The sequence below is a fragment of the Peromyscus californicus genome, unplaced genomic scaffold (genome assembly GCF_007827085.1).
Source record: "Peromyscus californicus insignis strain IS unplaced genomic scaffold, ASM782708v3 Scaffold_6__1_contigs__length_162567912, whole genome shotgun sequence".
NCBI classification, from domain to species: Eukaryota; Metazoa; Chordata; class Mammalia; order Rodentia; family Cricetidae; genus Peromyscus; species Peromyscus californicus.
In genome coordinates this window covers 137,929,738-137,942,084 of record NW_026294584.1, presented here as the reverse complement: position 1 = coordinate 137,942,084, position 12,347 = coordinate 137,929,738, and the positions used below count along the sequence as shown (strand labels likewise).

The 12,347-nt window shown below is 41.2% G+C and overlaps 1 pseudogene; it reads right to left on the bottom strand.

Annotated features, from left to right (window-relative positions):
• Positions 1-593: 593 nt before the first annotated feature.
• On the bottom strand, positions 594-12,347 carry LOC128099753 (C-type lectin domain family 4 member A-like; annotated as a pseudogene).

The window sequence follows — 12,347 nt, the reverse complement described above, 5'->3', positions numbered from 1 at the left end:
AGTAAGCACTGAGGATCAAAGTGACAATAGGTAACAATGTCACCCTGTCTGTCTGAATTTGCTAAAGAAGATCTTAAATGGTCTAACACCACACACACACACACACACACACACACACACACACACACACACACACAACAGACAACAATGTTAGGTAATAGAGGGTGTTGTTAACTTGATTGTGGTAGCCATTGCATAATACATTTCCATATCAAGTCAAGACAGTATAATGTACATATACATGATTTATTTGTCAATTATACATCATTAAGCTGAAGACAGAGGAATAAGGGAAGAGAAACTGGTAGAGGGTTCACACCATACAATTCTATCATCAAATAAGACTTTAGGAATCTAAGAATGGACAGAGAAGCTGGAGTGCTTCCACATATGCACAACAGGATCCTGTAGAGTTTCTGGTATATGGGAAATTCTCATTATATAAAGGGTTAAGGATGAATAAATAAGTATATATGGGGACCAGTATTATCATATGGAAAACTGTTGCCTGCCTACCTAAATTTCTATGGGCATCTCTTCCACAAGTGTAATGCTGGATAAAATGCAATCCTTGTCCATGGAAAAAGCTTGATTCATAAATATATTTTCTTCATCTGACAAGCTGACTTCCGCATACAACTGCAAGGGATGTCATTCCAGCCCCAACTAGAAGAAGGGTGATGTATTACAACACATTCTTCATTGTCGTTCTTATTGTTGGGCTCACCTGGGTGCTAGGACCTGGAAAGGAGAAAAGAGCATCAGGGTGTTTCCCAGAGTGATGCTGGGAAAGAGAAAACAAGAGTAAGCAAGCCTCAGGATGCAGTGGGAATTTGTGAAAATCAGATTCAGGTGTGTGCAAATCAACTGTCTCGACCATCCATGTCTGACATGTCCCTGGAAACAGGGTCACCTCACTCAATATTCTCTCAGCTTGTTACCTAACTGTTCTCCCAGAACACATCCCAGAGGCTACTTCATTCCTAGGTCTTGGTACCCAGGGACTGTCATTCCATGTGATTATTTGTGTGATGAAAAGGTCTCTCCTTATTCTTGTGTTTTAATAAAGGATTTATTTTCCATTTTACAAAAGTCTTATTTTACAGACTCAAGAACTGTTTACAATATCTAGGTAATCTACTTATTCCTAATATCTAGTACAAGTAATTTAATATCTTCAATTCGTACTTTTCTTCTCTGAAGACTGAGAATGAAAATAACATTACTGCCTATATATCACAACAGATATCAGGATAGAGTATGGGAACATACTAAGATATTACAGTTTTATTTAATTATATAAATATGACACATAACAATAACAGAATGAGGTTTTTTTGATTTATGAGAAATAGTCAGTTATGGTCTTAACATTAATTTTTATTATAACGCTATAAATGAGAGCTGGAGAGATGACTCAGACATTAAGAGTGTTTGTGCTTTTGAAGAAAATGTGTGAGTTCTGTTCCCAGCACACATATTGGCGCAGTCACACCACCTGTAACCTCAACTCTGGAGAATCCAATACCCTCTCCTGGGCTCCATGGGCACCCACATACACATGGCACACACTCAAGAGAGACACCGATATACACACAAAGGAAAATAAAATAAATCCTATTATTAAATATATAGATGAGAGACTGAAAGCATAAGAAAATTCACCATGATGTAGCACCTTGGTTGGGTGACCTGGGTACTTATCATGCTACACTCTTCAAACTCAATTTCCTCATCTCTCCTGGAGTATCAGTGACATGTGTCTCACAGGATTCCTTGATGAGCAAATGGGGATAAAGTAAGTCCATCCCCAGCACTCACACCAGGAGTGAGCTGTTTAGTTTCATAACCAACAGCTGGAACACCCTAAAGTCTTCTCATGCTGCAGGACCCAGGACTCCTCTAGGTAACTCTGGACTCACGTGGCACTTTCATTGTATGGTGTCTGATCAACCCATCGCCACTGTCGGTGACTCGGATCCGAAAGCCCAATATAATAAACAGCTTTAGGATCCAGGATCTTGGAGATAAAATCCTAAGAGGAAAGAAAGATGCAGCATTTAGCCTGGATGGAGTGTTCCTTTTTCTGTTATAGAATTTTTATAAGATCTTTTAAAAGTTATTTTAACTATACAAAATTATAGGTTCAATATGATGCAAACATGCAAATATTTAATAATGAAATTCTATTTCATATCTCTAGGCCCTTAAATAGTTTTCAAATTATAGATTAATAGTCATTAATTATACATTTTAGAGGTACACTGTGATACTTTGACTGACTTTTTTTCTGGTCACACAGAGATAAGAAGACAAAGAAAAGATCAAGGAATAGAAGAGCCATCCCCACCTCCAGGAGTGCCATCTTCTCTGGCTGACCAGGACACAAAGTCATCACTCAGAGGCCTGATTTCCATGACACTGGAAACAATCTCTGTCCATGATCATAATGAATTCTCATCTCAGACTCACTCCCCTCTTTTCTTCCCCAGCACCATTCTTGAAAGTTGTGCATGAGAGAATTTAGCAGATGTAAGCATTCTCCATTCATAACCTCAGATATGTTATTTCTGATGGTTGGCTGTGACTCTCCTGATTTGACCCCCTTTCCCTAGTCAGCTCTGCGCCCTCCTCTGTTAGGCAGTGGGTACTACAGGAAGCATTAGAGTGCTGAAATCACAAACTGGTCTTTCAAGCACAAACATTTCATCCTTCACTCCACCTCAGATGTTGCATTTCTGTTGCCATGGTTCCTTGCGGGTTGTTCAGCTTCACTGATGCAGGGCCAAGGTGTAGAATGCCAAGGTGAAGCAACCTTTCCGGCTTCCTGATGGAAAGCCTTCTGCCACATCAGCAACACCCATGTCAACAAAACTCTCTCTTAGTAAAAAGAGGCAGAGAGCAGGCCAGGCCCAGGCCCCACTCTCTCCCAGGGTGCACCTGCTCTTCCTGGCTGCAGACCACCATCAGATGAGCACCCATGCTGGAGCACTTCTCCTCACTCTTATTCCAAGATGCTGGCCCAGTCGCAGTAAAGTAGCAGTGTGAACTAAATGGCTTCCAATCCTTCAGGCAACAGCTCCAGACTTTGTCTTTGGGGGAAGAAGGAAATGTAAGTGCAATGTCATAAAGTCATTTTAAGTCCTGCTTGATGTGGAGACCACATGGAAGCTGGGGCTCCAGACTTCTCCAGATACAACAAGGAGCCCCTCTCCCCTCAGATGCCAAGCAACTCCAGTCTACCTCTGTGGACACTAACTTCAAGACCCCATTGTCCTACTGGGGTGCTGTCAGGAAAACAGAGTGTAAGGACACTCAGACCCTGAGGACATGATGCCAAACAGTCTGGGTCTCCAAAGGATAGAACTCATCTTACTAAGAACCAGAAAGTTCTCATATTACATAAATATATACATATTTATACATGAAGACAATAGATGCCATTAAACAAGGCAACAAAATTTCAGAGTTAGCAGACAGATATTTTTAATTAGTGATGATAAAAGTGGGAGACAATATATTACAACAAGCAAGATAACACAACTATACGTTTATCTAAAAACTTTAAAATGCCCGTGATAGATGTTTCAAGAAGAAAATAAAAACATTCTGGAAACAAGTTTTAAAAACATGTAAATAATCAACAAAGAAAGATATAAAGAGATAAATGGAAATTTTATATCTGAAAAATAAATTTGAAGTATTCCAGGGTGTTAGGTGCATTCTGAAAGCAACACAAATATCAGTGAACCATCAAGGAGGAAAAACTAAAATGAAACAGAAAAATAAAGAAAAATGTAAAGATCGTAAATGTCTACAGATGAATGCGATCCCTATAGAAATTCCAATTTTTTCATAAGATAAATGAACAAAACAATCTCAAAAATCATGTAGAAGTGAAAAAAAACCCTGGATAGTCATAGCAACCATCAAGGAAAAAGAATGAAGTTGGCTGTATCTCCAGACCTCACTTCAGGCTATACTATTGAGCAGGTACCACAACAAAAGCAGACACATTGACCAATGAACACAAAAGAGAACAACAAACACACACAGCTACAGCCACAGGACTTTTCACCAGAAATACATCCCAGAGGAAGATCGGCTCTTCAACAAATTGTACAGTGAAAATTAGGTACCAATGTGCAGAAGAATGAATCTAGACCCATAGCCATTCTGTGTGAACATTGACTATAAAATAGATTCTAAATGGATTAACACCTTACTGTGAGACATGGAACTCTGAAATTGTTACAGGAAAAAAAAATAAAGACAACATTTCAAGATGTACGAATAGGCCAAGATACCCGGATTAGAATTGCAGGCTTCTTTACAGCAAAGGATACAGGGAGTGAAGAGAGAGAGAGAGATCTGCTGAGAAAGGCAGGAACCCCAGACAAGCTCAAATGGTCTAGGGATACATGTATTTTCCAAAAGGTATCTTGTCAAAGACAATAAACAAACAGCCTATTTAGGGCCAGATTGAGTATTCCAATGACATCTCAATTACAGATGTCTAAAACAGTCGAGAAACTGCTTACACGGGGCCAAAGTGATGGATAGCCTTAAGCACTCCCCTCTTTTTCTTAAATCTAAGTAATACACATTCATCAGTCCACCTTCTACTTTAATTTACGAGAAAAACAAATTCTCTATTCAAATCTTGTATTTTGAATTGTAAATTACACTTTGTAGACACTGTAACTGAGAAAACCACAAGATCACACACAGACAGGCACATGAACACACACACACACACACACACACACACACACACACACACACACACACTTATAAAAACACTTGGACTACGGAAATGGCTTAGTGGTTAAGAGTTTGCACTACTCTAAGAGAGGACTGGAGTTCAGTTCCCAGTACCCACAACCTGTGACTCACAACCACATCTAACTCTAGCTCCAGGGATCTGACCCCCTCCTCTGTCCCTGCAGACACTGCACTCATGTACATTAACCCACAAACAGACACGTGCATACATACGTATATTAATTAAAAATGAAATTTTAAACACACACCCTTGAGCATGACTCCCTGGAGACGCTCACATTCACGCCATTAGATTTGCTTTATTCTTTCTGGAACTCCTTTCTGTTTCTAATAAAATTCTACTCAGTCTGGTATTTCCTTTTCCTCCTTAAAATTATTCTTCATTGACACTAGGCTGCCACACATCCCAATTATGCCTTTTGGAGACCTCTAAAAAGGACTCCGCAGGAAGCTGGTACTGAGTGTGTGATATGATGTTGTGTTTCCATAGTGCCCATTGCTGATGGATCAACCCAAGAATCATGTTGGAAATGCTGATTTTAGGCACATTAAGTTTTACCTTTCAATAGTTAATGCTGTTTTGTACAATCCAACTCAGGGTGATTCAGTTCTTTTGTAATTGTGTTTTCATCAAGAAGCTGAGAATATTTTTTAAACAAAGCTGTAAAACAGAATAAAAACAATTCATTTTCCTGGTAGTGCTAAGACTTTTTTTTTTTTACTTTTATCTTCTTACATTCTTTGTAGACACAAAACCTATAAACGTCCAGTTACCTGGGTCATTAGAGTCTGCGTGGGACAGATTCCCCATCACCACAGAGTGTGGAGCCTGTGGCCATAGCACTTGGGAATTAGAATGAGTAAGAATGGAAGTTTCAGGTCATCCTTAACTATACAAGTTAGTATAGCTGGTTGGTTGTTTTAGCTAGCTAGTTAGTTTAGTTTAGTTGGCTGGTTGGTTAACTTAGTTGGTAACTTAGTTTATTAGTTAGTTAGTTCTTTCTTTTGCTTGTTTATAGATAGTCTGGACTACATGAGACCTTACCACAAAGAGAGAGAATTTTACATTGCCAAACAGTATTTCCCTACTCCTAGTGATTTTATGACCACAGCTATCTTCAGGAAGAGCTGGAAGGACAGGACTGAACCATGACGCTGGGGACTCTTCAACATTTCATGGAGGACATACTGAAGACTACATCTTAGGTGATAAGTTCTATTCAGTATGTGCACACCCCAGGAAAGGTGAGGGAGAAATGAGCTAATCCAGAGCAGTTCCAGGTTACCTGAGCACGGAAGTTACAAAAGCCCGACACTGATCAAAAGAACTTTGTTTTTGTCCTCTTCTTTCCTGTATCTCCCTCCACCCCAGCTCTGACTTCAGTGTCCTCACACTTTTACGGAGTTCCTAACTTAAAACTAACTCACCTTTCCTCTAGAAATTGAATTTTCTTTCTTCTCTTCCTCATCTCCCACTTGTTCCTGGAGTCACTAGATTCCGGCTTTCCCTTCTGCTCATTTACCAAACATTCCTGAACTAGATGTCAATGGCTCCTCATGTCCACTGATCAGTCATCTTCCTGTGGGACTTCTCACATGACCCTGCCTGCTTCTCTTCCTCCTTAACTGTTGGGAGACATTGGCTCCCTCTGGTTTTGTCGGTTCCTGCTTGCTGCTGTTTCCTGTGCTCTTTCCTACCTGTTTTTTTTTTTTTTTAAAACACCCACCTCTCTTGGAAAATGGAACTTTGCATCCAGTTCCATCTGTATCTCTATTTTTCCTCCAAATTCCTCTTCCTTTATGATATTCATTGTCCTGGGTTGGCGAGGGTGGGGGTGGGGAGTAGAAGTGATTTTTTAGTCTGTTTTTGTTATCTGCTGCCTATAAGGAGATGTCTTCTAAAATGTATGCCTGCTGTGGGATGGTCTATATGTCAAATTACTCTGATTGGTCAATAAATAAAACACTGATTGGCCAGTGGCTAGGCAAGAAGTATAGGCAGGACTAACAGAGAGGAGAAAAGAAAGAACAGGAAGGTGGAAGGAGTCACTGTCAGCCGCCACCATGATAAGCAGCATGTGAAGACGCTGGTAAGCCACGAGCCACGTGGCAAGGTATAGATTTATAGAAATGGATTAATTTAAGATATAAGAACAGTTAGCAAGAAGCCTGCCACGGCCATACAGTTTGTAAGCAATATAAGTCTCTGTGTTTACTTGGTTGGGTCTGAGCAGCTGTGGGACTGGCGGGTGAGAGAGATTTGTCCTGACTGTGGGCCAGGCAGGAAAACTCTAGTTACAAATGGTGCCCAATGTGGTGGCAAGAGTTTCCACCTAAAACCTGAGAAAAGATTCTAAAACGGAGCTAAAAACAGTTTCTAGTTGTTTCTCTCAAGTTAGTGGCAGCCTGCATGTTTGAGCTACTATGGCGGGTTTCTGGCATGTGCGCTCAACCTGCAGTTTGGCGGGAATGAGGCCTCTGCAAGTGGCACATTAAGCTGCGTCGTGGATTTAGCCTTTGCTAGTACAAAACAAAAAAAGAGGTTTCTGGGCTACACGCTGCTTTGATAGAAGCATAGACCCACTATTTCCGAGAGTTGATGACTCCCAGAGCTGGTGGAAAATGTGCCACTGCTGTGGGACTGGCGGGTGAGAGAGATTTGTCCTGACTGTGGTCCAGGCAGGAAAACTCCAGCTACATATGCCTCTTTACTAAAACATGTTAATATGCTTCCAACTAAACTGTGCAACTTAGATTTAGGTGAATGTAATCAAAACTTAAGTCATCATATTACAACTCAAATTGCTGCTCATCTTCTTCCTCTTCAAATTACTTCATGACTGCTGTGTAGGGCCCTGCCCACCCCCACCACCCCACCCTACCACCATCCCAATCCCACCACCCCACCCCACCCCACACCCCGTTTTGGGTGGCTGTTGCCTTGCTTGCTGACCTTGACCAGATGTCCTCCCTATACTGATATCCTGCCCGTTTGCTTCCTCCTGAATGCTCACTGCTCACAGGAGGTTCTTTGTTTTTGTATCCTGCATGTGGTATAAACAGCTTAGATGCAAGAATGTAAAACATCTGTAGCAAACTTCTATCCTCTGGGGTTCTTCCACTGTGCTGTAAGCCTGTATTTAAGGTTTCCTCCCTCCTTCAATAAACAGCATTCGGCATTCTGCTGAGATGAATGACTCACTGTTCTTGTCTCTGTTTTTTGATCCACAGCCCCTTGCTCGGAAATGGTGAATATATTGACCAAAACGTCACCTCCTTTTGGTCCAACTTATCTCCTCTCCTGTGTATCACTAGCATGATCCTTGGATCAAACCCTTAGTACTGCTCAAACGGATTTTGAATTAGCGGCCTAATTTATGCTTCCCTTCGTTTTCACACCTCTGTAAGAGCACAATCTCCAAGTCAGTTTTAATTTTATCATGTCCTGCTTCACATTCTTCAGGGGATCTCCATGACTGTGGCACATTGAAAAACTGAACACACTTTCCAACCTTCCCTATGTGAATATCCATTTAGACTATGCCTTTGTAGTTCCCTACTCAAGAAAAAGGTCTATTTCTACATCCCCTTATCTGAGTTGCCTTTAAGAGTTCTTTGGCCACTAAAATACACAAAGGCAAATGTGTGTTTGCTCCATGTTGGGCTTGGCTTACTGCCACCATCCATCCTGAAAGTTTGAAGTTACCATGGGAAACTGGGTTATCTGTTACTGACTTATGACTCCATGAGAACAAGTAACTTCACCTAGGACCATGGGAATCTCCCAAGAGAGACCAGTCTCAGTGAAGCCACCAAGAAAGAATTAAACAAATAGTTCAATTAATCTACTAAGTTTTAAGTTGGTTAGTGGTTGAGCAACAGCCTCTAAATAAAATAACATTAAGAGTGGATGCCCTGTAATATGGTATGCACTGTTTTGTGATCTGAGTCCAGTTTTGTCTGCCCCTACAGTTTCATGCTTAGTTCTCCATTGTTGGAGCCCTGTAGGTTTTCTAGCAGCTTTACCCAGCAGGTCTACATAAAGAGAATGATTGGATCACAGGCCCGAGTACCAGGTGTCTGAGATGGTCTACACTTGGGTGTGCTTGGGAGATCTTTTGCTCCACCCATTGTCATTCCTTTAAAAACCCTTTGGCAGAGACAGCCAGGGACCGATGGATTAGGATCCAGGGCCACACAAAGATATCCTATATTTTCTATCTTTTTCTCTCCCCTCTATCCTTCTATCTAATATTTCTGCTGCTTCTACTCAAGAGTACTCTGGGGAAACGTGGGGGTGTGATGGCCCCCACACTCCATGTAGCACTATACATGACAGTAATGTGTACTTATATTTGCCCATATTTTCCACACTCCCACATGTCTAGAACATTGCTGGCACACACAGGTCTCGGTGTCATCTGCTCCAAGCCTTTCTTATCCTCTTGTGCTTACTCCTTCTCACCTGCAGAGCATTTCCCATGCAATTTTTTAAGTGCTGGTTCACTTGACTGCTCTCTAAATTTCCTGAGAATGGGAACTGTAGCTATTTCTGGACTCTCTAACATGCTGCCCAATATATAGTAAATGGATACTACTAATTACTGTGTGAATGAATAAAACATCTACATAAAAATATAGTGTATGTTTTTTTTAATTTTTGATAAATTTGAAGGACAATATACAAAGAATCCACTATTTCTAAATTAGCTTTCAGGTCTCACACAATCTGGAACAAAAAATAAATGATGAGAAGGAACTCCACTGGAGCACTGTCCCTAGAATAGCTCTGTCCATGTCTTCTAATCCCTCTACTCATTCTAAAATATAGATATCTATGCCTCCAAATGCTGCTGATAAGGAAATACAGGTGTGTTCTCATTACTGGATCCTAACAGAGATGCCCCAGGATTTCACTCTGTGACACCAACAAACAAATGCATGCTTCTCCAATGAGAATGAATGACTTTTACAGAAGAGTTTTTCTGAAACAGGGTAATTCCCAATGCAACACATCTCTCCAGAGAGTGTCTGTCTCAGGTTTCTGGGTCACCATCTGTCTAATGAGTCCCTTTTCTTCCCTGTGTTTACTTTTCCCAGGGGCATACTTCCTGATCAGAGCAATGGAGAGTAAGATTTTCAACAGCAGTAAAAATATTATGAATGAGGTGAGGAGCAACTTGGAGAATCTGTGAAAACTTTCATGACTCATGGTCTTCTTTTCAGGAGTGGAAAGACAAATCAAATTCATGTCTTCAACTCTGTTCCTATTTCCTCTTCTTTCTCCTATTCTTCCCTTTTTGTGCATGATAAACTGCCCTGGCCAGTGGGGTCTCAACAGGGGCGACCCACCTGTGGGAGAGAATGAAAGGGATGGGAGACATGAAGGAAGACAGCAAGCCAGGGTTCTGATCAAGCTGCAAATTTTATTTTTCTCAGCAAGGCTTATATAGCATGGGAGGGGAAGGAGGCAGGAAGGAGGAAAGGGGTGCATGACCTGCAGGATGTGCAGTTGAAGGGGGACGTGCAGGTGAAGGAGGATGTGCAGGTCGTGAGGCTACAGGATGTTGTGCTACGTGATAAGGTCACTGGTCAGGGCCCATTGTTCTGTTGCTATGCTACCTGACCGCGGGGTGTTCTTTATCTTTGGGGGCATCTGGTTTAGGGCCTGTGGCTTGTTTTCTGGCCTAGCTAGTACTTTTCAATGGTTCATGTTTGGTCCCTGACAATAAACACTAAAACGTGATGTTCGAAATAATAAAAAAATGAGAACAGAAAACATCAGGTTAATTATGGAAACATTACAATATGTACAAAATCACTCATTTCTGACATTGAAAATGATTGTTGCCAGTATTTTGTATGTATCTTTCCAAAAAGTTTAAAGCTTTTACATACAAATGTTTATTTTTCACAATTGGAAAATCATAAACACTGATTTGCGACCATCATTTTTTTTACATTATATCATAATTTATTTCCCTTATGAATTTTTTGTTTTATTTTAGAGACAGGGTCTTGGTATGTACACCAGGCAGACTTTGAATGCATTATGCAGTCCAAGTGGGCCTCAAACTCACAGGAAACACCATGTTTCTAACTCCTGAGTTTCGTGACTACAGACTTATGCCAGCACATCTCGATGAACATTATTCTATGTCATCATGTCTTCTTTATCAGTTTTATTATGATTGCATAGTATTTAATTATATACTCTTAAAGTCTTCCAGCTTGCTTCCAACTTCAAATATGCAATAGTCAAGAAGTCATATTTTGTGATAAAGTCACCACGTTTTTAGTCACCACTTCTAAAAGAGTTACAATACTTCCCAATCATAGGTGAGGTCCTGGGTTCTGTCTCCATCACAGGAGGGAGAGAATGGAAGAAACTACTCAACACCTGGATGCCAACAGACTATGACATGTCACCAGATAGAGAGGAGGAAATCAGTATGACATGGTTTAACTTTGAAACAATTTGTTACACATATTTATGTGTGTTTTTATGTAGATAAGATACAATAGCGTGGGTGGCGGGATTTTCTCTACAAGGTAAAAGATAACACCTTCTCTTCTCCATTGTACAATCCCACAACCTTTCACATGTGCCTACAGGCAACACACTTGGTTGAGACTCCAGTGACCCAGAGGCATGGCCAGTGGCTAACATCATCTTTGTCCTTTACATCATCACTAACCAGGAGCAGCAGAAAATGCTTTCTTACCTGGAGGAGAGTCTGCATCCATGTTTGTGGAAACAAATTTATTCATGAAGTTCTTGTGAAAGTAAATGTTTTCTGAAAATATGTTGAGAAGAAATTTTACCCTGCACTCAGATGTGTATCATCCCTTCTTTAAAATGGGTCCTGAACAAGAAACAAATTATCCCTATCCCAACTGAGATGCAGTAACAGACAGCTGCCCTGAGCGTACACCATGAGGTCCAGTCCCCTGACCTGCAAAGGGAGAATTGCAGGTGGAGAACGCACCCTAGGATCTTTATACAATCATAGAAATACCAAGAATTCAAAGAGTGAGAGAAGAAAACAGGAAGGAATGGAAAAGAGGAACCAGGCCATTAGGGAAGTCAAACTTCTCACAGAGTTGAGATGCTGACACTCGGTCTGAGCTGACCTCTACAATAAAGCCTCCATTTCCCGTCTTTGTGCTGTGATTCCTACTCCTTCCTGGTCCCTGTAGAGCTGCCTCCTGACCTCCCTGAGGCTTTAACACCACATTCAAGTCTCCCTCATGGACAGAAGCATTCTTTTTTTTTTTTTTTTTTTTTTTTTTTTTTTTTGAGACAGGGTTTCTCTGTGTAGCTTTGCGCCTTTTCCTGGAACTCACTTGGTAGCCCAGGCTGGCCTCGAACTCACAGAGATCCGCCTGCCTCTGCCTCCCGAGTGCTGGGATTAAAGGCATGCGCCACCACCGCCCGGCGGACAGAAGCATTCTTAAACACGAAGACACCTAGTATACACCACAGCCTGTCCCACCTCATGGGGACATTGTCTTCACCATGCTCAATCTCAGGAACCTAGGTCAGCACTGACTTACCGCAT